Source organism: Lycium barbarum, chromosome 9 (genome assembly GCF_019175385.1).
Source record: "Lycium barbarum isolate Lr01 chromosome 9, ASM1917538v2, whole genome shotgun sequence".
NCBI classification, from domain to species: domain Eukaryota; kingdom Viridiplantae; phylum Streptophyta; class Magnoliopsida; order Solanales; family Solanaceae; genus Lycium; species Lycium barbarum.
The window spans coordinates 100849041-100873418 of NC_083345.1; the positions used below are offsets into that span (position 1 = coordinate 100849041).

The 24378-nt window shown below is 44.1% G+C and overlaps 2 long non-coding RNA genes across 2 annotated transcripts; both read right to left on the bottom strand.

Moving 5' to 3' along the window:
- Positions 1-16821: 16821 nt before the first annotated feature.
- On the bottom strand, positions 16822-18899 carry LOC132611350 (uncharacterized). The gene is made up of 3 exons (XR_009571585.1): positions 18750-18899; positions 18189-18235; positions 16822-17206 (listed from the first exon to the last, which is right to left on the bottom strand). It is a non-coding gene; the product is annotated as an uncharacterized LOC132611350 (long non-coding RNA).
- Positions 18900-19771: 872 nt separating this feature from the next.
- On the bottom strand, positions 19772-22522 carry LOC132611289 (uncharacterized). The gene is made up of 3 exons (XR_009571528.1): positions 21963-22522; positions 20966-21016; positions 19772-20172 (listed from the first exon to the last, which is right to left on the bottom strand). It is a non-coding gene; the product is annotated as an uncharacterized LOC132611289 (long non-coding RNA).
- Between the last annotated feature and the right edge of the window lie 1856 nt (positions 22523-24378).

A 24378-nucleotide genomic window follows, 5' to 3' on the forward strand; every position in this document is an offset into this window, starting at 1 on the left:
CAACCTAACTCAACCTAATCCAAGTCAGAGTTTTTCTTTATTTTTAGTTTTCTCTTATTGTATGGAGCCCATGAGGCAACACTATAAATAAGGATCATTGCCCACTTTTAAGGGGTTAGCTCCCTCATATCAAGAACTCTTGTAATAGCAAAAATTATATGAACTCTCTCTCAAATATCTGATTTCGGTCCACTCTTGTGTTCATCTCTTAAATTTATTCAATCAAGCAACACTCACATATTAGCAAATACACAAATCTATAGCAAATCACCGATTATCAATTGCTTCTTCATAGTATATTCATATATTTCTCTTCTCTATCAACTAGATTCAAGGCATAACCATATATCCTATACCTCACTCACAAATTTAATTGATTATCCAAATTCGGGGTAAATAGTTTGGCGCCCACCGTGGGGCTAGGATAATAGTGGTCTTTTATCTTGATCTCTACCTTACGCATCAAAATCGAAAACATCTTCTGTTCGTCACTGAAAGAACGGACTAAATGGCTGACAGTGGGCAATCTGGTCACGTCAACAACAACGAGATCGTGGCCAAAAACGAAGGCAGTGGTCCACGAGGATTACCAAACCCCGCTGATCCTAACCCCGTTAATTTGAGGGAGGGCCTCAACCATCAAAACACCGTGGACCAGGAGAATGCCGCTCAACCGGCTACCGACCCTTTAAATACGCACAATTCGATTACTTTGTCCCGGACTCAGGGCCGGAAAGAACCGGATACCCCGAATGATAACGTGACTTACGTTTAATCTTTGAAATGTTGCAGGAACAGAGAGCGACGATTGCCGAACAGGGAATCGCAATAGCCCGGTTGCAAAACGGAGGGGATAAAATGACCTCGGATGAGGCAAAGGGTGTTGCTGAACCCAGAAGAGATGAGGCACGGATGGTTGAGAGCGATGGGTCGGGAACGGGGTCCTCCACCGAGATTCTGAGAATGCTCGAAACTTTGGCAAAACGGGTAGACTCGACCAAGAAGAGGGTGGAAACATACAACTCTCGGGTAGACCAAATCCCGGGGGCTCCGCCTTTACTGAAAGGGCCGGATTCGAAGAGGTACATCCAAAGGCCTTTTCCTCCGAGTGCAGCTCCAAAACTAATCCCGAAGAGGTTCAAGATGCCGGATATCCAGAAATATGGCGGCACAACGGACCCACACGAACACGTGACCTCATACGCATGCGCTATAAAAGGCAATGATATGGAGGAGGAAGAAATTGAATCGGTATTGTTGAAAAGGTTCGGGGAAACTCTGTCAAAAGGATCATTAACATAGTACGACCATCTGCCCGAGCATTCGATCACCTCTTTCGAAATGCTCGCCGATGCCTTCATCAAAGCTCACGCCAGTGCCAAAAAGGTGCAGGCCCGTAAGGCCGACATTTTTCGTATAGCCCAAAGAGACATCGAATTACTGCGTGAATTCGTCAACCGATTCCAAAGGGAACGGATGGAACTCCCTCCGGTTCCAGAAGAATGGGCTGCACAAGCTTTCACAAAGGGGCTCAATATTCAGAGCTCAACGGCTTCATTCAAATTAAAGGAAAGCTTGCTGGAGTACGAGGCTGTGACATGGACTGATGTCCATAACCGATACGAGTTGAAGATTCGGGTGGAGGATGATCAATTCGAGCTTCCCCCGGGGCCGATAAATATGAACAAAAGTTTTGAGAGACCAAGGAAAGATTACGAAACGAAGGCCGAATCGTCGAGGGAAAGGTATTGGCCATACTCCGATTCGGAGAAGCCAAGCTTTAGGTCGGAGAAATCAAGGGCCAGCCCAAGCCATTTCTCCGGTCGGGGTAATAAACGGGTCGAGCGCCCGTCGAATAGTCGGGGTCTCTCATTCAGGTACGATGCCGGAAGCTCTGCCGGCAACAAGGATTTACCAAAGATATCGGAGTACGACTTCAACGTCAGTACCTCGTCTCGGCTATTGGCTGTGTCCCGGATGTAAGATGGCCAAGACCTCTAAGTTCGGATCCGGGCCAACGGGACCCGAGCATGGTGTGTGAATACCATGGAAACCATGATCACAGAACCGAGGATTGTCGCCAGCTAAGAGAGGAGGTAGCCCGGTTACTGAAGAATGGTCATCTCCGAGAATTGCTGAGTGAACGAGCCAAAAGTCACTACAAGGAAAGGGAGGCTCATCGAAGGGCTGAGCCAGTAGAACCCCAACATATAATCAACATGATAGTTGGGGGTACCTATGCCCCTCGAGGGCCGGTGATGAAACGGGCCAAGGTTTCTGTTGTTCGCGAAAAGTGCAGCCGGGATTATTTACCCGAGGGTTCCATCTCTTTCAGCAACGAGGATGCAGAAGGCATCATTCAACCGCGCAATGATGCATTGGTAATTTCTGTACTTATTTTTAAAACTCAGGTTAAACGTATTTTGATTGACCCAGGTAGCTCGTCCAACATCATCCGGTGGAGAGTGGTCGAACAGCTAGGGCTACTCGATCAGATCGTACCGGTAGCCCGGGTACTCAGCGGGTTCAACATGGCGAGCCAAACCACAAAGGGGGAGATCTCGTTGCCGGTGAACATCGATGGCACTATCCAGCAAACGGTGTTCTATGTAATCGAAGGGGACATGAAGTATAATGCATTGCTGGGTAGACCTTGGATACATAGCATGAGGGCCGTGCCCTCAACATTGCATCAGTTGCTGAAATTCCCAACCCCGGAAGGGATAATAAAAACCATCCGAGGTGAATAACCCGCTGCAAGGGAGATGTTCGCGGTCGAGGAAGCCAACCCCAAAAAATCGGTTCACGAGGAAGCGGATCCAACCGGAGGAGCGAACACCAAATAGCAATCAAAGCACACGGGTTTGGACCCGGGGTATGAAGAGAACGATTTCGATGTACCCAGACCATTCGTCATGCCGAATGACTCAGATGCAACCAAGTCGACAGTAGAGGAGCTGGAGTAGATCATCTTGTTCGAATACCTACCGGACAGAAAGGTATACCTGGGCACGGGGTTAACCCCGGAGCTCAGGAACAAGTTAATTAAATTTCTTCGAGCTAACGCAGATTGCTTCGCATGGTCCCATATAGATATGACAGAAATGAAATTAGGCAGAATACAATTAATTCTCAGAGCTAAATTTTTGGATAAAATTTTGTTTGAAAAATATGTTTAGACTAATGGGTCTAATATTAGAGAAATGGTCAGGAGAGGTAACTTAGGAACTAAGGCTAAACAAGAGTGGATAAAATACTGAGTCAGCTCAGCTCCATGAAAAAAGGAAAGTACATAAGAAACTACCTCATTTTTAATAATGTTCCAAGTGAATTGGAAGAAATAGCTATTAAATACATCTTGTCCTGCAGAACTATTAGTATCTGTAGAATTTGTAGCCATTTTGATTTCCTTTTTTGAAGGGATGCTAGTCAACATATTGTTATCTTCGTAACTGATCAGATTATTACAACCTATGATAAAATCCAAATTAATATCTTTGTGCTGTTCTGAAAACATCTTGCTGAAGTATTAAATAGCAAAATTAGATATGTCATTGCTGCCTTCCACCCGTACTCCCTGCTTGTCTTTGATTTTATAAATTTGAGCTCTCTTCTTTTCCTTGCTTTAATTGTACTATGAAAGTACTTAGTATTAGACTCCCTTTCTTCTGCCAATTTGAGTCCAGCTTTTTGTCCGAGGGTAAAGTGTTGCACCTTAATACATCTGATGTATTTCACTTGGGTCTTATGAAGGTTCTGTCTGTAAACCTCCGAGTCTGAGTATACTCACATATTAGCAAATACACAAATCTATAGCAAATCACCGATTATCAATTGCTTCTTCATAGTATATTCATATATTTCTCTTCTCTATCAACTAGATTCAAGGCATAACCATATATCCTATACCTCACTCACAAATTTAATTGATTATCCAAATTCGGGGTAAATAGTTTGGCGCCCACCGTGGGGCTAGGATAATAGTGGTCTTTTATCTTGATCTCTACCTTACGCATCAAAATCGAAAACATCTTCTGTTCGTCACTGAAAGAACGGACTAAATGGCTGACAGTGGGCAATCTGGTCACGTCAACAACAACGAGATCGTGGCCAAAAACGAAGGCAGTGGTCCACGAGGATTACCAAACCCCGCTGATCCTAACCCCGTTAATTTGAGGGAGGGCCTCAACCATCAAAACACCGTGGACCAGGAGAATGCCGCTCAACCTGCTACCGACCCTTTAAATACGCACAATTCGATTACTTTGTCCCGGACACAGGGCCGGAAAGAACCGGATACCCCGAATGATAACGGTGACTTACGTTTAATCTTTGAAATGTTGCAGGAACAGAGAGCGACGATTGCCGAACAGGGAATCGCAATAGCCCGGTTGCAAAACGGAGGGGATAAAATGACCTCGGATGAGGCAAAGGGTGTTGCTGAACCCAGAAGAGATGAGGCACGGATGGTTGAGAGCGATGGGTCGGGAACGGGGTCCTCCACCGAGATTCTGAGAATGCTCGAAACTTTGGCAAAACGGGTAGACTCGACCAAGAAGAGGGTGGAAACATACAACTCTCGGGTAGACCAAATCCCGGGGGCTCCGCCTTTACTGAAAGGGCCGGATTCGAAGAGGTACATCCAAAGGCCTTTTCCTCCGAGTGCAGCTCCAAAACTAATCCCGAAGAGGTTCAAGATGCCGGATATCCAGAAATATGGCGGCACAACGGACCCACACGAACACGTGACCTCATACGCATGCGCTATAAAAGGCAATGATATGGAGGAGGAAGAAATTGAATCGGTATTGTTGAAAAGGTTCGGGGAAACTCTGTCAAAAGGATCATTAACATAGTACGACCATCTGCCCGAGCATTCGATCACCTCTTTCGAAATGCTCGCCGATGCCTTCATCAAAGCTCACGCCAGTGCCAAAAAGGTGTAGGCCCGTAAGGCCGACATTTTTCGTATAGCCCAAAGAGACATCGAATTACTGCGTGAATTCGTCAACCGATTCCAAAGGGAACGGATGGAACTCCCTCCGGTTCCAGAAGAATGGGCTGCACAAGCTTTCACAAAGGGGCTCAATATTCAGAGCTCAACGGCTTCATTCAAATTAAAGGAAAGCTTGCTGGAGTACGAGGCTGTGACATGGACTGATGTCCATAACCGATACGAGTTGAAGATTCGGGTGGAGGATGATCAATTAGAGCTTCCCCCGGGGCCGATAAATATGAACAAAAGTTTTGAGAGACCAAGGAAAGATTACGAAACGAAGGCCGAATCGTCGAGGGAAAGGTATTGGCCATACTCCCATTCGGAGAAGCCAAGCTTTAGGTCGGAGAAATCAAGGGCCAGCCCAAGCCATTTCTCCGGTCGGGGTAATAAACGGGTCGAGCGCCCGTCGAATAGTCGGGGTCTCTCATTCAGGTACGATGCCGGAAGCTCTGCCGGCAACAAGGATTTACCAAAGATATCGGAGTACGACTTCAACGTCAGTACCTCGTCTCAGCTATTGGCTGTGTCCCGGATGTAAGATGGCCAAGACCTCTAAGTTCGGATCCGGGCCAACGGGACCCGAGCATGGTGTGTGAATACCATGGAAACCATGATCACAGAACCGAGGATTGTCGCCAGCTAAGAGAGGAGGTAGCCCGGTTACTGAAGAATGGTCATCTCCGAGAATTGCTGAGTGAACGAGCCAAAAGTCACTACAAGGAAAGGGAGGCTCATCGAAGGGCTGAGCCAGTAGAACCCCAACATATAATCAACATGATAGTTGGGGGTACTTATGCCCCTCGAGGGCCGGTGATGAAACGGGCCAAGGTTTCTGTTGTTCGCGAAAAGTGCAGCCGGGATTATTTACCCGAGGGTTCCATCTCTTTCAGCAACGAGGATGCAGAAGGCATCATTCAACCGCGCAATGATGCATTGGTAATTTCTGTACTTATTTTTAAAACTCAGGTTAAACGTATTTTGATTGACCCAGGTAGCTCGTCCAACATCATCCGGTGGAGAGTGGTCGAACAGCTAGGGCTACTCGATCAGATCGTACCGGTAGCCCGGGTACTCAGCGGGTTCAACATGGCGAGCCAAACCACAAAGGGGGAGATCTCGTTGCCGGTGAACATCGATGGCACTATCCAGCAAACGGTGTTCTATGTAATCGAAGGGGACATGAAGTATAATGCATTGCTGGGTAGACCTTGGATACATAGCATGAGGGCCGTGCCCTCAACATTGCATCAGTTGCTGAAATTCCCAACCCCGGAAGGGATAATAAAAACCATCCGAGGTGAATAACCCGCTGCAAGGGAGATGTTCGCGGTCGAGGAAGCCAACCCCAAAAAATCGGTTCACGAGGAAGCGGATCCAACCGGAGGAGCGAACACCAAATAGCAATCAAAGCACACGAGTTTGGACCCGGGGTATGAAGAGAACGATTTCGATGTACCCAGACCATTCGTCATGCCGAATGACTCAGATGCAACCAAGTCGACAGTAGAGGAGCTGGAGTAGATCATCTTGTTCGAATACCTACCGGACAGAAAGGTATACCTGGGCACGGGGTTAACCCCGGAGCTCAGGAACAAGTTAATTAAATTTCTTCGAGCTAACGCAGATTGCTTCGCATGGTCCCATATAGATATGACAGAAATGAAATTAGGCAGAATACAATTAATTCTCAGAGCTAAATTTTTGGATAAAATTTTGTTTGAAAAATATGTTTAGACTAATGGGTCTAATATTAGAGAAATGGTCAGGAGAGGTAACTTAGGAACTAAGGCTAAACAAGAGTGGATAAAATACTGAGTCAGCTCAGCTCCATGAAAAAAGGAAAGTACATAAGAAACTACCTCATTTTTAATAATGTTCCAAGTGAATTGGAAGAAATAGCTATTAAATACATCTTGTCCTGCAGAACTATTAGTATCTGTAGAATTTGTAGCCATTTTGATTTCCTTTTTTGAAGGGATGCTAGTCAACATATTGTTATCTTCGTAACTGATCAGATTATTACAACCTATGATAAAATCCAAATTAATATCTTTGTGCTGTTCTGAAAACATCTTGCTGAAGTATTAAATAGCAAAATTAGATATGTCATTGCTGCCTTCCACCCGTACTCCCTGCTTGTCTTTGATTTTATAAATTTGAGCTCTCTTCTTTTCCTTGCTTTAATTGTACTATGAAAGTACTTAGTATTAGACTCCCTTTCTTCTGCCAATTTGAGTCCAGCTTTTTGTCCGAGGGTAAAGTGTTGCACCTTAATACATCTGATGTATTTCACTTGGGTCTTATGAAGGTTCTGTCTGTAAACCTCCGAGTCTGAGTATACTCACATATTAGCAAATACACAAATCTATAGCAAATCACCGATTATCAATTGCTTCTTCATAGTATATTCATATATTTCTCTTCTCTATCAACTAGATTCAAGGCATAACCATATATCCTATACCTCACTCACAAATTTAATTGATTATCCAAATTCGGGGTAAATAGTTTGGCGCCCACCGTGGGGCTAGGATAATAGTGGTCTTTTATCTTGATCTCTACCTTACGCATCGAAATCGAAAACATCTTCTGTTCGTCACTGAAAGAACGGACTAAATGGCTGACAGTGGGCAATCTGGTCACGTCAACAACAACGAGATCGTGGCCAAAAACGAAGGCAGTGGTCCACGAGGATTACCAAACCCCGCTGATCCTAACCCCGTTAATTTGAGGGAGGGCCTCAACCATCAAAACACCGTGGACCAGGAGAATGCCGCTCAACCGGCTACCGACCCTTTAAATACGCACAATTCGATTACTTTGTCCCGGACTCAGGGCCGGAAAGAACCGGATACCCCGAATGATAACGGTGACTTACGTTTAATCTTTGAAATGTTGCAGGAACAGAGAGCGACGATTGCCGAACAGGGAATCGCAATAGCCCGGTTGCAAAACGGAGGGGATAAAATGACCTCGGATGAGGCAAAGGGTGTTGCTGAACCCAGAAGAGATGAGGCACGGATGGTTGAGAGCGATGGGTCGGGAACGGGGTCCTCCACCGAGATTCTGAGAATGCTCGAAACTTTGGCAAAACGGGTAGACTCGACCAAGAAGAGGGTGGAAACATACAACTCTCGGGTAGACCAAATCCCGGGGGCTCCGCCTTTACTGAAAGGGCCGGATTCGAAGAGGTGCATCCAAAGGCCTTTTCCTCCGAGTGCAGCTCCAAAACTAATCCCGAAGAGGTTCAAGATGCCGGATATCCAGAAATATGGCGGCACAACGGACCCACACGAACACGTGACCTCATACGCATGCGCTATAAAAGGCAATGATATGGAGGAGGAAGAAATTGAATCGGTATTGTTGAAAAGGTTCGGGGAAACTCTGTCAAAAGGATCATTAACATAGTACGACCATCTGCCCGAGCATTCGATCACCTCTTTCGAAATGCTCGCCGATGCCTTCATCAAAGCTCACGCCAGTGCCAAAAAGGTGTAGGCCCGTAAGGCCGACATTTTTCGTATAGCCCAAAGAGACATCGAATTACTGCGTGAATTCGTCAACCGATTCCAAAGGGAACGGATGGAACTCCCTCCGGTTCCAGAAGAATGGGCTGCACAAGCTTTCACAAAGGGGCTCAATATTCAGAGCTCAACGGCTTCATTCAAATTAAAGGAAAGCTTGCTGGAGTACGAGGCTGTGACATGGACTGATGTCCATAACCGATACGAGTTGAAGATTCGGGTGGAGGATGATCAATTAGAGCTTCCCCCGGGGCCGATAAATATGAACAAAAGTTTTGAGAGACCAAGGAAAGATTATGAAACGAAGGCCGAATCGTCGAGGGAAAGGTATTGGCCATACTCCCATTCGGAGAAGCCAAGCTTTAGGTCGGAGAAATCAAGGGCCAGCCCAAGCCATTTCTCCGGTCGGGGTAATAAACGGGTCGAGCGCCCGTCGAATAGTCGGGGTCTCTCATTCAGGTACGATGCCGGAAGCTCTGCCGGCAACAAGGATTTACCAAAGATATCGGAGTACGACTTCAACGTCAGTACCTCGTCTCGGCTATTGGCTGTGTCCCGGATGTAAGATGGCCAAGACCTCTAAGTTCGGATCCGGGCCAACGGGACCCGAGCATGGTGTGTGAATACCATGGAAACCATGATCACAGAACCGAGGATTGTCGCCAGCTAAGAGAGGAGGTAGCCCGGTTACTGAAGAATGGTCATCTCCGAGAATTGCTGAGTGAACGAGCCAAAAGTCACTACAAGGAAAGGGAGGCTCATCGAAGGGCTGAGCCAGTAGAACCCCAACATATAATCAACATGATAGTTGGGGGTACCTATGCCCCTCGAGGGCCGGTGATGAAACGGGCCAAGGTTTCTGTTGTTCGCGAAAAGTGCAGCCGGGATTATTTACCCGAGGGTTCCATCTCTTTCAGCAACGAGGATGCAGAAGGCATCATTCAACCGCGCAATGATGCATTGGTAATTTCTGTACTTATTTTTAAAACTCAGGTTAAACGTATTTTGATTGACCCAGGTAGCTCGTCCAACATCATCCGGTGGAGAGTGGTCGAACAGCTAGGGCTACTCGATCAGATCGTACCGGTAGCCCGGGTACTCAGCGGGTTCAACATGGCGAGCCAAACCACAAAGGGGGAGATCTCGTTGCCGGTGAACATCGATGGCACTATCCAGCAAACGGTGTTCTATGTAATCGAAGGGGACATGAAGTATAATGCATTGCTGGGTAGACCTTGGATACATAGCATGAGGGCCGTGCCCTCAACATTGCATCAGTTGCTGAAATTCCCAACCCCGGAAGGGATAATAAAAACCATCCGAGGTGAATAACCCGCTGCAAGGGAGATGTTCGCGGTCGAGGAAGCCAACCCCAAAAAATCGGTTCACGAGGAAGCGGATCCAACCGGAGGAGCGAACACCAAATAGCAATCAAAGCACACGGGTTTGGACCCGGGGTATGAAGAGAACGATTTCGATGTACCCAGACCATTCGTCATGCCGAATGACTCAGATGCAACCAAGTCGACAGTAGAGGAGCTGGAGTAGATCATCTTGTTCGAATACCTACCGGACAGAAAGGTATACCTGGGCACGGGGTTAACCCCGGAGCTCAGGAACAAGTTAATTAAATTTCTTCGAGCTAACGCAGATTGCTTCGCATGGTCCCATATAGATATGACAGAAATGAAATTAGGCAGAATACAATTAATTCTCAGAGCTAAATTTTTGGATAAAATTTTGTTTGAAAAATATGTTTAGACTAATGGGTCTAATATTAGAGAAATGGTCAGGAGAGGTAACTTAGGAACTAAGGCTAAACAAGAGTGGATAAAATACTGAGTCAGCTCAGCTCCATGAAAAAAGGAAAGTACATAAGAAACTACCTCATTTTTAATAATGTTCCAAGTGAATTGGAAGAAATAGCTATTAAATACATCTTGTCCTGCAGAACTATTAGTATCTGTAGAATTTGTAGCCATTTTGATTTCCTTTTTTGAAGGGATGCTAGTCAACATATTGTTATCTTCGTAACTGATCAGATTATTACAACCTATGATAAAATCCAAATTAATATCTTTGTGCTGTTCTGAAAACATCTTGCTGAAGTATTAAATAGCAAAATTAGATATGTCATTGCTGCCTTCCACCCGTACTCCCTGCTTGTCTTTGATTTTATAAATTTGAGCTCTCTTCTTTTCCTTGCTTTAATTGTACTATGAAAGTACTTAGTATTAGACTCCCTTTCTTCTGCCAATTTGAGTCCAGCTTTTTGTCCGAGGGTAAAGTGTTGCACCTTAATACATCTGATGTATTTCACTTGGGTCTTATGAAGGTTCTGTCTGTAAACCTCCGAGTCTGAGTATACTCACATATTAGCAAATACACAAATCTATAGCAAATCACCGATTATCAATTGCTTCTTCATAGTATATTCATATATTTCTCTTCTCTATCAACTAGATTCAAGGCATAACCATATATCCTATACCTCACTCACAAATTTAATTGATTATCCAAATTCGGGGTAAATAGTTTGGCGCCCACCGTGGGGCTAGGATAATAGTGGTCTTTTATCTTGATCTCTACCTTACGCATCAAAATCGAAAACATCTTCTGTTCGTCACTGAAAGAACGGACTAAATGGCTGACAGTGGGCAATCTGGTCACGTCAACAACAACGAGATCGTGGCCAAAAACGAAGGCAGTGGTCCACGAGGATTACCAAACCCCGCTGATCCTAACCCCGTTAATTTGAGGGAGGGCCTCAACCATCAAAACACCGTGGACCAGGAGAATGCCGCTCAACCGGCTACCGACCCTTTAAATACGCACAATTCGATTACTTTGTCCCGGACTCAGGGCCGGAAAGAACCGGATACCCCGAATGATAACGGTGACTTACGTTTAATCTTTGAAATGTTGCAGGAACAGAGAGCGACGATTGCCGAACAGGGAATCGCAATAGCCCGGTTGCAAAACGGAGGGGATAAAATGACCTCGGATGAGGCAAAGGGTGTTGCTGAACCCAGAAGAGATGAGGCACGGATGGTTGAGAGCGATGGGTCGGGAACGGGGTCCTCCACCGAGATTCTGAGAATGCTCGAAACTTTGGCAAAACGGGTAGACTCGACCAAGAAGAGGGTGGAAACATACAACTCTCGGGTAGACCAAATCCCGGGGGCTCCGCCTTTACTGAAAGGGCCGGATTCGAAGAGGTACATCCAAAGGCCTTTTCCTCCGAGTGCAGCTCCAAAACTAATCCCGAAGAGGTTCAAGATGCCGGATATCCAGAAATATGGCGGCACAACGGACCCACACGAACACGTGACCTCATACGCATGCGCTATAAAAGGCAATGATATGGAGGAGGAAGAAATTGAATCGGTATTGTTGAAAAGGTTCGGGGAAACTCTGTCAAAAGGATCATTAACATAGTACGACCATCTGCCCGAGCATTCGATCACCTCTTTCGAAATGCTCGCCGATGCCTTCATCAAAGCTCACGCCAGTGCCAAAAAGGTGCAGGCCCGTAAGGCCGACATTTTTCGTATAGCCCAAAGAGACATCGAATTACTGCGTGAATTCGTCAACCGATTCCAAAGGGAACGGATGGAACTCCCTCCGGTTCCAGAAGAATGGGCTGCACAAGCTTTCACAAAGGGGCTCAATATTCAGAGCTCAACGGCTTCATTCAAATTAAAGGAAAGCTTGCTGGAGTACGAGGCTGTGACATGGACTGATGTCCATAACCGATACGAGTTGAAGATTCGGGTGGAGGATGATCAATTCGAGCTTCCCCCGGGGCCGATAAATATGAACAAAAGTTTTGAGAGACCAAGGAAAGATTACGAAACGAAGGCCGAATCGTCGAGGGAAAGGTATTGGCCATACTCCCATTCGGAGAAGCCAAGCTTTAGGTCGGAGAAATCAAGGGCCAGCCCAAGCCATTTCTCCGGTCGGGGTAATAAACGGGTCGAGCGCCCGTCGAATAGTCGGGGTCTCTCATTCAGGTACGATGCCGGAAGCTCTGCCGGCAACAAGGATTTACCAAAGATATCGGAGTACGACTTCAACGTCAGTACCTCGTCTCGGCTATTGGCTGTGTCCCGGATGTAAGATGGCCAAGACCTCTAAGTTCGGATCCGGGCCAACGGGACCCGAGCATGGTGTGTGAATACCATGGAAACCATGATCACAGAACCGAGGATTGTCGCCAGCTAAGAGAGGAGGTAGCCCGGTTACTGAAGAATGGTCATCTCCGAGAATTGCTGAGTGAACGAGCCAAAAGTCACTACAAGGAAAGGGAGGCTCATCGAAGGGCTGAGCCAGTAGAACCCCAACATATAATCAACATGATAGTTGGGGGTACCTATGCCCCTCGAGGGCCGGTGATGAAACGGGCCAAGGTTTCTGTTGTTCGCGAAAAGTGCAGCCGGGATTATTTACCCGAGGGTTCCATCTCTTTCAGCAACGAGGATGCAGAAGGCATCATTCAACCGCGCAATGATGCATTGGTAATTTCTGTACTTATTTTTAAAACTCAGGTTAAACGTATTTTGATTGACCCAGGTAGCTCGTCCAACATCATCCGGTGGAGAGTGGTCGAACAGCTAGGGCTACTCGATCAGATCGTACCGGTAGCCCGGGTACTCAGCGGGTTCAACATGGCGAGCCAAACCACAAAGGGGGAGATCTCGTTGCCGGTGAACATCGATGGCACTATCCAGCAAACGGTGTTCTATGTAATCGAAGGGGACATGAAGTATAATGCATTGCTGGGTAGACCTTGGATACATAGCATGAGGGCCGTGCCCTCAACATTGCATCAGTTGCTGAAATTCCCAACCCCGGAAGGGATAATAAAAACCATCCGAGGTGAATAACCCGCTGCAAGGGAGATGTTCGCGGTCGAGGAAGCCAACCCCAAAAAATCGGTTCACGAGGAAGCGGATCCAACCGGAGGAGCGAACACCAAATAGCAATCAAAGCACACGGGTTTGGACCCGAGGTATGAAGAGAACGATTTTGATGTACCCAGACCATTCGTCATGCCGAATGACTCAGATGCAACCAAGTCGACAGTAGAGGAGCTGGAGTAGATCATCTTGTTCGAATACCTACCGGACAGAAAAGTATACCTGGGCACGGGGTTAACCCCGGAGCTCAGGAACAAGTTAATTAAATTTCTTCGAGCTAACGCAGATTGCTTCGCATGGTCCCATATAGATATGACAGGTATATCACCGGAAGTAGCAACTCACAAGCTCAGTTTAGACGGGAAGTTTCCCCCAGTGAAGCAGAAGAGAAGGCCCATGGCGGAAGCAAAACACGCCTTCGTAAAAGACGAGGTAACAAAGCTTTTAAAAATAGGTTCTATCCGGGAGGTAAAGTATCCGGACTGGCTAGCTAACGTGGTAGTGGTGCCCAAGAAAGGTAATAAATTTTGAATGTGTGTTGATTACAAGGATTTAAATAAAGCATGCCTGAAGGATTCATTCCCGTTGCCTCACATCGATAGAATGATCGATGCGACGGCCGGGCATGAGATGTTAAGTTTTCTCGATGCCTACTCCGGGTATAACCAGATTCGGATGCACCCGGAGGATCAAGAGAAAACATCCTTCATCACCCGATATGGGACTTACTGTTATAATGTCATGCCTTTTGGACTAAAAAATGTCGGTGCAACTTACCAACGCCTAATTAATGAGATGTTCGAAGAACAAATAGGGAAAACAATAGAAGTTTATATTGACGAAATGGTGGTCAAGTCCCTGGAAACAGAGGACCATTTAAAACATTTGCAGGAAACCTTCGACGTGCTCTGCAAGTATAACATGAAGCTTAACCCGAAAAAAAGTGCCTTCGGGGTAAGCTCCGGCACATTTCTGGGCTTCATAGTGTCAAACCGGGGGATCGAAATCAACCCGGACAAGATCAAGGCCATCGAGGATATCGAGGTAGTGAATAAAATCAAAGGAGTACAGAGGCTCACCGGAAGGATAGCGGCGTTGAGTCGTTTCATATCGAGGTCCTCGGACAAGAGTCATCGTTTCTTCTCCTTACTAAGGAAGAAGAACGACTTCGTTTGGACACCGGAGTGCCAAAGAGCTTTACAAGAATTGAAGAGATACTTGTCTAGCCTCCCGCTGTTGCACACACCAAAGGCGGACGAGCCGCTTTTTCTCTACCTTGCTGTCTCCGAGGTGGCGGTAAGTGGCGTTCTGGTCCGAAAAGAATCAGGTACGCAATTCCCTATCTATTACGTAAGTAGAACTTTGGGGGATGCGGAGACCCATTATCCCCACTTGGAAAAATTGGCATTGACACTAGTAAGTGCTTCTAGAAAGCTCAAGCCCTACTTTCAATGCCATCCAATATGTGTAGTAACTACTTACCCCCTGAAAAACATCATGCATAAACCAGAATTATCTGGTAGACTAACTAAGTCGGCCGTCGAAATTAGCGGATATGATATCGAGTACAAACCTCGAACGGCCATCAAGTCCCAGATCTTGGCTGATTTTGTGGCAGATTTCACCCCGGCTATGGTCCCCGAGGTTGAGAAAGAGCTTCTGCTAACCTCGGGGAAAGCCTCGGGTATTTGGTCGCTACATAAGGACGGAGCCTCGAACCTCAAAGGTTCCGGGCTAGGAATCGTCCTTAGAACCCCGGCCGGGGACGCCGTTCGACAGTCTATTAGAACCGTTAAATTGACTAACAATGAAGCCGAGTATGAGGCTATGATTGCAGGTTTGGAATTGGCCCGAAGTATGGGGGCCGAAATAATCGAGGCAAAGTGCGATTCGCTCTTGGTCGTAAACCAGGTGAACGACGTCTTCGAGGTCAAGGACGAACGGATGCAGAGGTATCTTGAAAAAATCCAAGTGATACTACATCGGTTTAAAGAATGGACCATGCAGCATATACCGAGGGAGCAGAACAGCGAAGCCGCTGCATTGGCGAATTTGGGATCCTCGGTCAAAGGGGAAGAAATCAACCCCGGGGCACCAGTGCACTTGTTGAACACGGCGATAGAAAACGGACATGCTGAAATAAATACAATGGGTTTAACTTGGGATTGGCGCAACAAGTACATCGACTACCTGCATGATGGAAAGCTCCCGAATGACCCAAAAGAATCACGGTCAATAAGGACCAAAGCTGCGCGTATCTTCTTGGTAGACGGCCAATTGTATCGACGATCTTTCTTCGGCCCTTTGGCTAAGTGTTTGGGTCCCGGAGAGACGGAGTATGTGTTGAGAGAGGTGCACGAAGGAACCTGTAGCAACCACTCCGGTGCTGAAGCTCTGGTCTGAAAGATCATCAGGGCCGGTTATTACTGGAACCGGATGGACGAAGACTCGAAAAATTTAGTCTGGTGGGTTCATCTTGGCCTTTCATGAAGTGGGGAATGGACATTATCGGTCTGTTACTATGGGAACCAGGTAAAGCCCGTTTCATCCTGTTTATGACTGATTATTTCTCTAAGTGGGTTGAAGCGCAGGCCTTCGAAAAAATCAGAGAGAAGGAAGTCATTGACTTCATATGGGACCACATTATTTGTCGCTTCGGCATCCCTGCTGAGATAACCTGTGATAACGGACCCCAGTTCGTGGGTGGCAAAGTCAATGATTTTCTCGAGGTATTGAAGATCAAGAAAATTGTATCGACCCCGTATCACCCGTGTGCAAACGGACAGGCGGAATCCACGAACAAGATAATAATCCAAAATTTGAGGAAAAAACTTAAAGCGTCAAAGCATCACTGGAGGGAAATATTACCGGAGGTGTTGTGGGCATACATAACCACATCAAAATCAAGTACGGGAGAAACTCCTTTCTCATTGGTCTACGGGGCTGAAGCCCTTATTCCCGTAGAAGTTGGTGAACCCACTCTCCGGTTCAGCTATACTACCGGGGAGTCAAACGAGGAGGCCATGGCCATAAAACTCGACCTCACGGATGAACTTCGCGAAAACGCGTTAGTCCGTATTACAGCCCAGAAGCAGAGAATGGAAAGGTACTACAACCGAAGAGCCATTTTTCGGCATTTCCAAGTTGGGGACTTGGTGCTTCGAAAAGTTACTGTCACGACCCAACCCCGTAGGCCGTGACTAGTGCCCGAGCTGGACACTCGTATACACCTATTAACTATAATCATCTACAACTAGCATGACAAGAACTTATATATATAAAGACAAGACGTTACTCTAAAGCTGTTGCATATATGCATGTCATAGCCACCTGTCTCCTGAGGAGTTACAACTTTCAACAGATTATATCGCACATAAGTCGGCAAGGCTGTCATATATAGGGGAACGTCCCAGTAATACATAAGACAACAAGGCTACCATTATACACACCTTCCACAACAAATATATATATATCTACGCAAGCCGACAAGGCTGCCACTACGAATGGGTATGCCCCACACATAAGTCATGTCCACACAACGAAACAACAACTATATACAGACCCACACATATGTCTACAGACCTCTACGAGTAACAACAATATCATATGACGGGACAGGGCCCCGCCGTACCCTGAACAAACACATATATATACAACAAAAGGGATCTATACCACAAAGCTAGGCTCCGGAACAAAGGAGCACTCCAAAATAGCTGAATAGATATCCTAGGCTGGCGGATCTCCGAAACGAGCGTCTGTACCTGCGGGCATGAAACGCAGCCCCCCGAAGAAAGGGGGGTCAGTACGGAATATGTACTGAGCATGTAGAGCATGAAATATAGTAAATAGGATCATATTGTGACAAGGAGTGTAGGACCCAGTGCAATAACCAGAAAGCCATAAGACTTACCTTTGAACATAAATCATATGTGTCAACATCATACTCATACCATTATAGGATTTAATAACATAACTAGATAATCATACTGTATATAAGCATATATATATAACGTGTCCCGGCCCTCTAGTGAGGGGCTCGGTAAATAAAATCATCATATACATGTACATATAACGTTTCCCGGCCCTCTAGTGAGGGACTCGGTGAATAAATGATCATATGCCATCCTGTCGCCATCCCCATATCATCATGTCATCATATCATCATATACATATATATATATATATATATATATATATATATATATAACGTGTCCCGGCCCTCTAGTGAGGGACTCGGTGAATAATGCAGTGGATCTGCGCACGAAAACATGTCCTGGCCCGGGACTCAGTGAAGGATATAACGGTAAGCACGAGCAGAGTGATAAGCAACCATATACATACAAATCATCTTTGAGACTCAATAGATAAGTAAACTAATTAGCTCTCAAGTATCAGGATAATAATCATAATTAGTTCTTTCTAAATATCATCACAAACTATAACAAGGAACGTTTCAGGGATCATATACATGTATCAAATTAACATGAGATAACTTATGAAAGTCAAGTACACCTCTAATTATGGAATTCCTTATGAGTAGGAACTTCTATACATCATATATTAGTCAATCATATAATAGACTCGAGACAATAGCTCGACTATCCTGAAAGTTCTAACATCAAGAAACGAATAAAAATCATGAGTCATGCTTGGAACTAAAGAGTAGAATTACCCCAAGGCTCATATTATATCTTACTTATATCTAGGACATGCCAAAAGAAAGAAGGGATAGGCTTTACATACCTGTTAGAGGCTATTCGTAAATCCGTTCGCCTCGTCGTTCTTTTAGCCTATTTAATATAAGAGTAACGTTATTGTTAGTAATTATATTATCTAGTTTACAAATCCATGGCCTATTTCTTATCGAACCTATATTCCAGCTTATACATATTCTCGTTTAAGATTTTCTATTATCTAAAATTTAGCGAAAATCCGGCAGCACTTCCCCTATATGTTCACCTATCCTAAATTTTCAATTGCTCTCCTGTTGACACAAAAATACCAACAACAATATATGGATACAATTATATTTCCAATTCCTTCAATTCAACAAGAACAACAACATGTTCATATCAACACAATTTCAATTTTAGCTTTCTAAACCCTTCGCCATATAATCCATGATAATCACAACTATAATGCAACTTAAAATAAATTTTCCATGCCTAATTAGAACAGCCCCTACACGGCTCAATTCATCTTTTAACATCAACATCCACAATTTTTTATTTCCATCATATATCCATAAACTTATACATGTTAAAATTGCCTCCAAAATGTGTATAAAAAGAGATCAATTCTTACCTTTCTCAACTCGACTCCGAAAATCAATTCACGTTGGAATCCTTGAATATATACAACAATTTGAAATATACAATTTCCTCCTTCAACTTCTCAATTCTCGGCAAGATTCAACTTGGCCGAGAATCCTTCAAAATTTTCTTAAGTTTTTTTTTTTTTATTCTTAGTTGCTAATCACGGATGAAGAATGATTTGTGAGTCATTCTCACACTATTTATATGTTTCCCCTAGGTTCCCCACGTGTCCCCCCTAGGTGTCACCTAATGGAAATCATAAATATGTAAATTATATATATGGAGAGAGGGAGCGTGCATCTCTAATTGATGTAAAGAATGTATCAATTAATGTATCATTTGATAACCACATAATATCCACGAATACGAGTTTTGCTCTCAAATGGATATGAATATTATATGAAGCAGTTAGCATGTGTTCTTTATAAATGACTTGATATGACTCTATTCTTCCTATCTTAAAGAATACAAACTATTTTCCTCTATTGACATACATGTATAGACGTAATAATTTTTTTTTTATATATATAAATCGGGTGGGGCCCACTAGTTTAATTAATTTTAATTAATTACTAAATTCCACTTAATAATCTAAACACAATTAATTGATTCCTAACCTCAAATAATAATATTTTTACACTAAATAAAATTTATAACAATTGATACAAATTTAGAAATTAAAAGAAATTGGGGTTCCGTTCTTAACCCGCGTCGATTCCTTGCGAACATTTCGACGTATGAAAATACGGGGTATAACAGTTACCTTGAACACCAAGAATCCCAATGAAGGAAAACTGGGTCCGAACTGAGAAGGTCCGTATAAGATAACCGGGATAACATGCAAAGGATCGTATCAGTTGGAGTCCATGGACGGGCAACGGTTGCGCAACATTTGGAACGTGGCTCATCTGAAAAGATACTACTGTTAAGGTATGGACTCCCCATGTTTTCTATTTAACCTTTCTCTTTTGCAGAAAAATCGAGAGCCGGATAGAGTTAGAATTGTCACGACCCAACTAGGGGCCGCGACGGGTACCCGATACTTGTACCGAGCACCCCTTATCTCGTATCGTACTTTTACTACTAGGTGGGCCGTATAGACTATACCGTATCTTTTTTTTTTCTGTTGCTTAACGCTAACATTAATGGCATAATTGTAGACATGGACTTATAAACTTTGCTAGCACATTATACAACGACGAGGACCACAAAAGTACAAAACATCTGACTGTACATATCTGTCTACGAGCCTCTAAACAAAGTACATCTACATATACAAGAAGGACCGGTTCTACCGTGCCCGAATATGTACACAAAAGTAGTACCAAGAAACTGAGGCTCCGGAACAACTGGAGCGCTGCCACAGTACTGCTGATGGAGCTTCTAAGAGTCAAATCTGTCTACCTGTTGACCTGCGCGGCATGAAACGCAGCGTCCACAAGAAGGGACGTCAGTACGAGTAATGTACCGAGTATGTAAGGCATGAATAATAACATAAAAGAGATATAGCGCATGTCATGAAGTAGAAACACAACCTGTACATATAAGTGCACGTTGGCGGATACCATGCATGCTTAGCGCTGCGGAACGTGCAGCCCGATCCATATGTGCATATACTATAACGTATTGCTGCGGCACGTGCAGCCCGATCCATATACATATAATACTTTGCTTTCTTGGAAAACATTTCTTTTCATATATATATAACATAGAACGTATCATATTGCCGGGGCGTCGGCTCCGATCCATTTAACCATATATCCTGCGTCCGGGCATCCCGCGTCCGGGACGATATCATGTACCATACTCCAACTGATCAGGTGGCTATGCGTCTATAGCGCCTTCTCTTTCCCAATCTTCCCCATATACATGTACATATACTTATCGTTCGATAAATGAAACAATTAAGAAAGTCCGGGAATAACGGGCCCACCTCGGGTCAAATGAGGTGGCGTACACGATTTACATACGTTACATTTCATGACGTCACTTGTGAGAGTTTTAAGGTAGTCGGGTCCTATTTGTGTAAGTTCTAGATGTTTAGGCAATTTTTCAACATTTCATACAATATTTAATTCAATTCTACTGAATGAAAAAGGGGAAACTTTGGGTGCGGATTTCGGAGAATAGAGTTGTCCCCGAGGCTCGTATCCAACTTATTACGTTTAAGACATGCCATAGAAGGAAGGGTGAATCCTTACATACCTTTTCCGATTCATACACGTCTCCAAAATCAAGTTTCAAGTTCGCCAAAATCTACAATTTGGTCACAATTACCAAATGTTAATTGTAAGGCTTTAAGATTTCAATCTTAACCAATACTTGTCTACAAAAATTTGGGCAGCATCTCCCCTATAAATACACCATCCCCAAAATTCAACTTAGCCAATTTTTTTAATCAACAACAATCCGGGAATTCAACCCGGCCAAACTATCAACACAATGACAACAACCATGACTACAAAACACAATATAACACAACTAGTCTTCTTTCCAACATAATGCAATAGCTTTCGTTCCAACTTCACATTTCCAAACCAATCTCAATATTTTTACATTCATTACTAATCAAGATCATTACAATCTAATTCGGAAGCATTTCATATCATTTCTACCAAATATTCACAAGATACACAAAATATACAAACTTTCCACCAAAACCATAATCCATCCAAAACTTCAAATCTTCAATCTACATATTCATAACATATTTCCATCTTCCAATTTCATCAACCATAATCATAATTTGCACCTTAATAATTTCATTTTCATAATTACATAAATCTACCATAAAATCACAAAACTTCTCATAACCACTTAACAACCAATCTTTCATGCCAATATGGACTATTATCCTTCCAAATTCACCAACTAACATAATAATTCACATTTAAAACTCCACTTCTATAATTACATAAAAACTTCATTAAAATCATATAATTTCCTATAACTATTCCCAATAATTTTCCATGCCAACTTGAACCATTTTCTTCCATTTCCAATATAAATTTCACCATAACCACAACTAGAATACAACATAAAATTCAACTCATATTATTTATACAACAATATACATATATGTCCACTTACATATATGCACACCCACTTTGTAAACTTCCATATTTCCATAAATTCTACTCATTTCTACATACTACAACATAAACCAACCTTCATAACATAATAAAAAGGGATTAATTCTTACCTTTTTCTACAATCTTCTTCACTTGACCAAGTTGTCAACTTGAAGAAACAAGTGTTCTTTCTTCCAAAATAATTACACCAAGTTGTAAAGGACCCTTTAATTGGTAGAAAATGATTTTTGAAAAAAAAAAAATTTTTTTTTTTTTGGTCTAGAGCTTGGCCGAAAATGGCCTTCTTATTCTTGCTCTTCTTTCTCTTGTTTCTCTCTTTCTCAATTGTCTTGAAACTTCTAAATGTTTCAAGACAATTTAATGATCCTTTATATTAATTATCACATGGGAAATTTATTAATTTTGTGGGCTTGGGCCATAAGATGGCCGGCCACCCCTCTCCTTTGGGCCTTAATTCGTTTTTTATTTTTTTGGGCCAACTCGGTTGATCCCGAGTTGGGCCTAGCCCACTGACCTTTCGACCTTAAAACGTCCATATCTCCTTGTACCGATGTCACCTGGGAACCCACGACCTATGGTTGGAAAGCTAATTCAATTATCTACAACTTCTATTTCTTGGTATTTTCCAAATTCCAAACTTATAATACCGTTTTTGCCCCTAGAAGTCAGATCACCCGAAAACATTTTCTTAAAAATATTCGTTTGGAGGACTTCCACTTTGATTTGGCCCAAGGGTCCTTCTTGAGTTGTGTTTAACTTCTCATATGTGATTCATATGAATTTTCAGATGTCCCAAAAAAATCTCGATGTGTGGGTCCCACCTCAGCAATTAATCTGACGTTCAAAAATACGGGATATAACAAGAATTTAGGCCTGAAAACACGTGTTGCACTCTTTTCCTTAGTGCGGGTTTGTCCCAAAACGCGGTTTCCGACAAGGTTTTTAATGAGGCAACAAGTACAACGTGTTACTCAACGAAGACGAAGACAGACGCCCGGAAACTCGGGGTCACACCCAACGAGTGGGGACTTAATAGCACTCACCCGATCTTGCAGCTCGGATAAGAGCTAGGGGACTATCACGCCCACTCCGAAGTTTACCCCGGTTAGCTGAAACCGGAGGCCGCCCTCAACAAAACAAAACCGGACCTTCAATATTAGGTTCCGATGTAAGGACCAAACGATCAGAACGAATCGTGTCCACATAATATTTGCTACGGCAAAACCAAGAACTGGATCTTCTGCATTAGGTTCCGATGTAAGGACCAAACGATCAGAATGAATCGTGTCCATTTAATATTTGCTACGGCAAAAGCGGAAGGGAAAAATTCATTCTCATGTACACAAACACTTGCAATGCAAAAATTATCGAAAGTTTGGATAAACGATATCTCGGATGTCTTCCTGTTAAAACAGTTCACCCCGGTGATAACCGTCGTATTTCGGCACTATTTCATTCATACACCCTATACCGGGAACTACGGTCGAAATTTGACAAAGGCAACAAGGTCATAGCGAACCGAACCAAAATCGTTAACTCCACAAACGGGGACTTTTACATCACAATCCGGCTAAGGCTAAGACTCAGGTGTCCGAAATATACCGGCCCTAAAAATAGCCGAAAATACCGGCCCTAACAACGCCCGTCGTGATTCGGAGACGTCCAAATTCACAAAAGCGTAAGATAAGTCCCACGGGCAAACACTCTACAAAATTCCCGGACGGCATATACCGAAGGAGGAGAAAAGCCGATACATAGGCACAGTCAGAAATAGTGACTCCTTAAAAACAAACCGACAATTCGGGCGGAAATCATAACAAACATTCATTCGAAGAAAAGAATCAAGGAAAATACATGTTCTATTTATACAAAGAATTTTACATTGGAGTCCACTGCGAAAGCAAAAAATAAAAAGGCTAAGTATAGGCCCTAGCCTATCCGGAATGGCTGGAGCCGGAGTGTTCGGACACTGTCTGCTCAGAGTCGTCGGAGTCATCCCCGAGGGAACCCTTAGCCTCTTCCTCGACTCTTTTAGCCTCGAGAATAAGGGCCGGAAGATCCGCAAAGCCATGCTCGGCTTGCTCAAGAGTGATCCTCCGAGACTTTCATTTTTCGTACTCGGCAGCGATAGTGGCATGAGCCTCGGCAGCCTCCACGCTCTTCAGAGCCTCCTCCAAATCAGCCTTGGCCTGGGCTAACTTTGCCGCTAGAACATCCCGAGCCTCTCCGAGGACATCTTGCATATGGATGGCCGACTCGAGCTCGGCCTTGAGGGCGTCATTAGCATCGGCCGTCTCCTTAAGCTCGATTTTCAGATCATCGCATATCTGGGCCCTCTTCTCCGCCTTCTCCTCGAACACCCGCATGCGCTCTTTGTACCGGGCACTCTCAGATTCGAGCAGCCGATTCTTCTCTACCAAGCTCGCAGCATCAGACTTCACCGAATCCAGCTCCCGCCGGAGTTGAGAAAGGGTGGTTTCGAGCTCATCAAGCCTCGAGGAAAATTGAGCGTTATCTCGGCTAAGA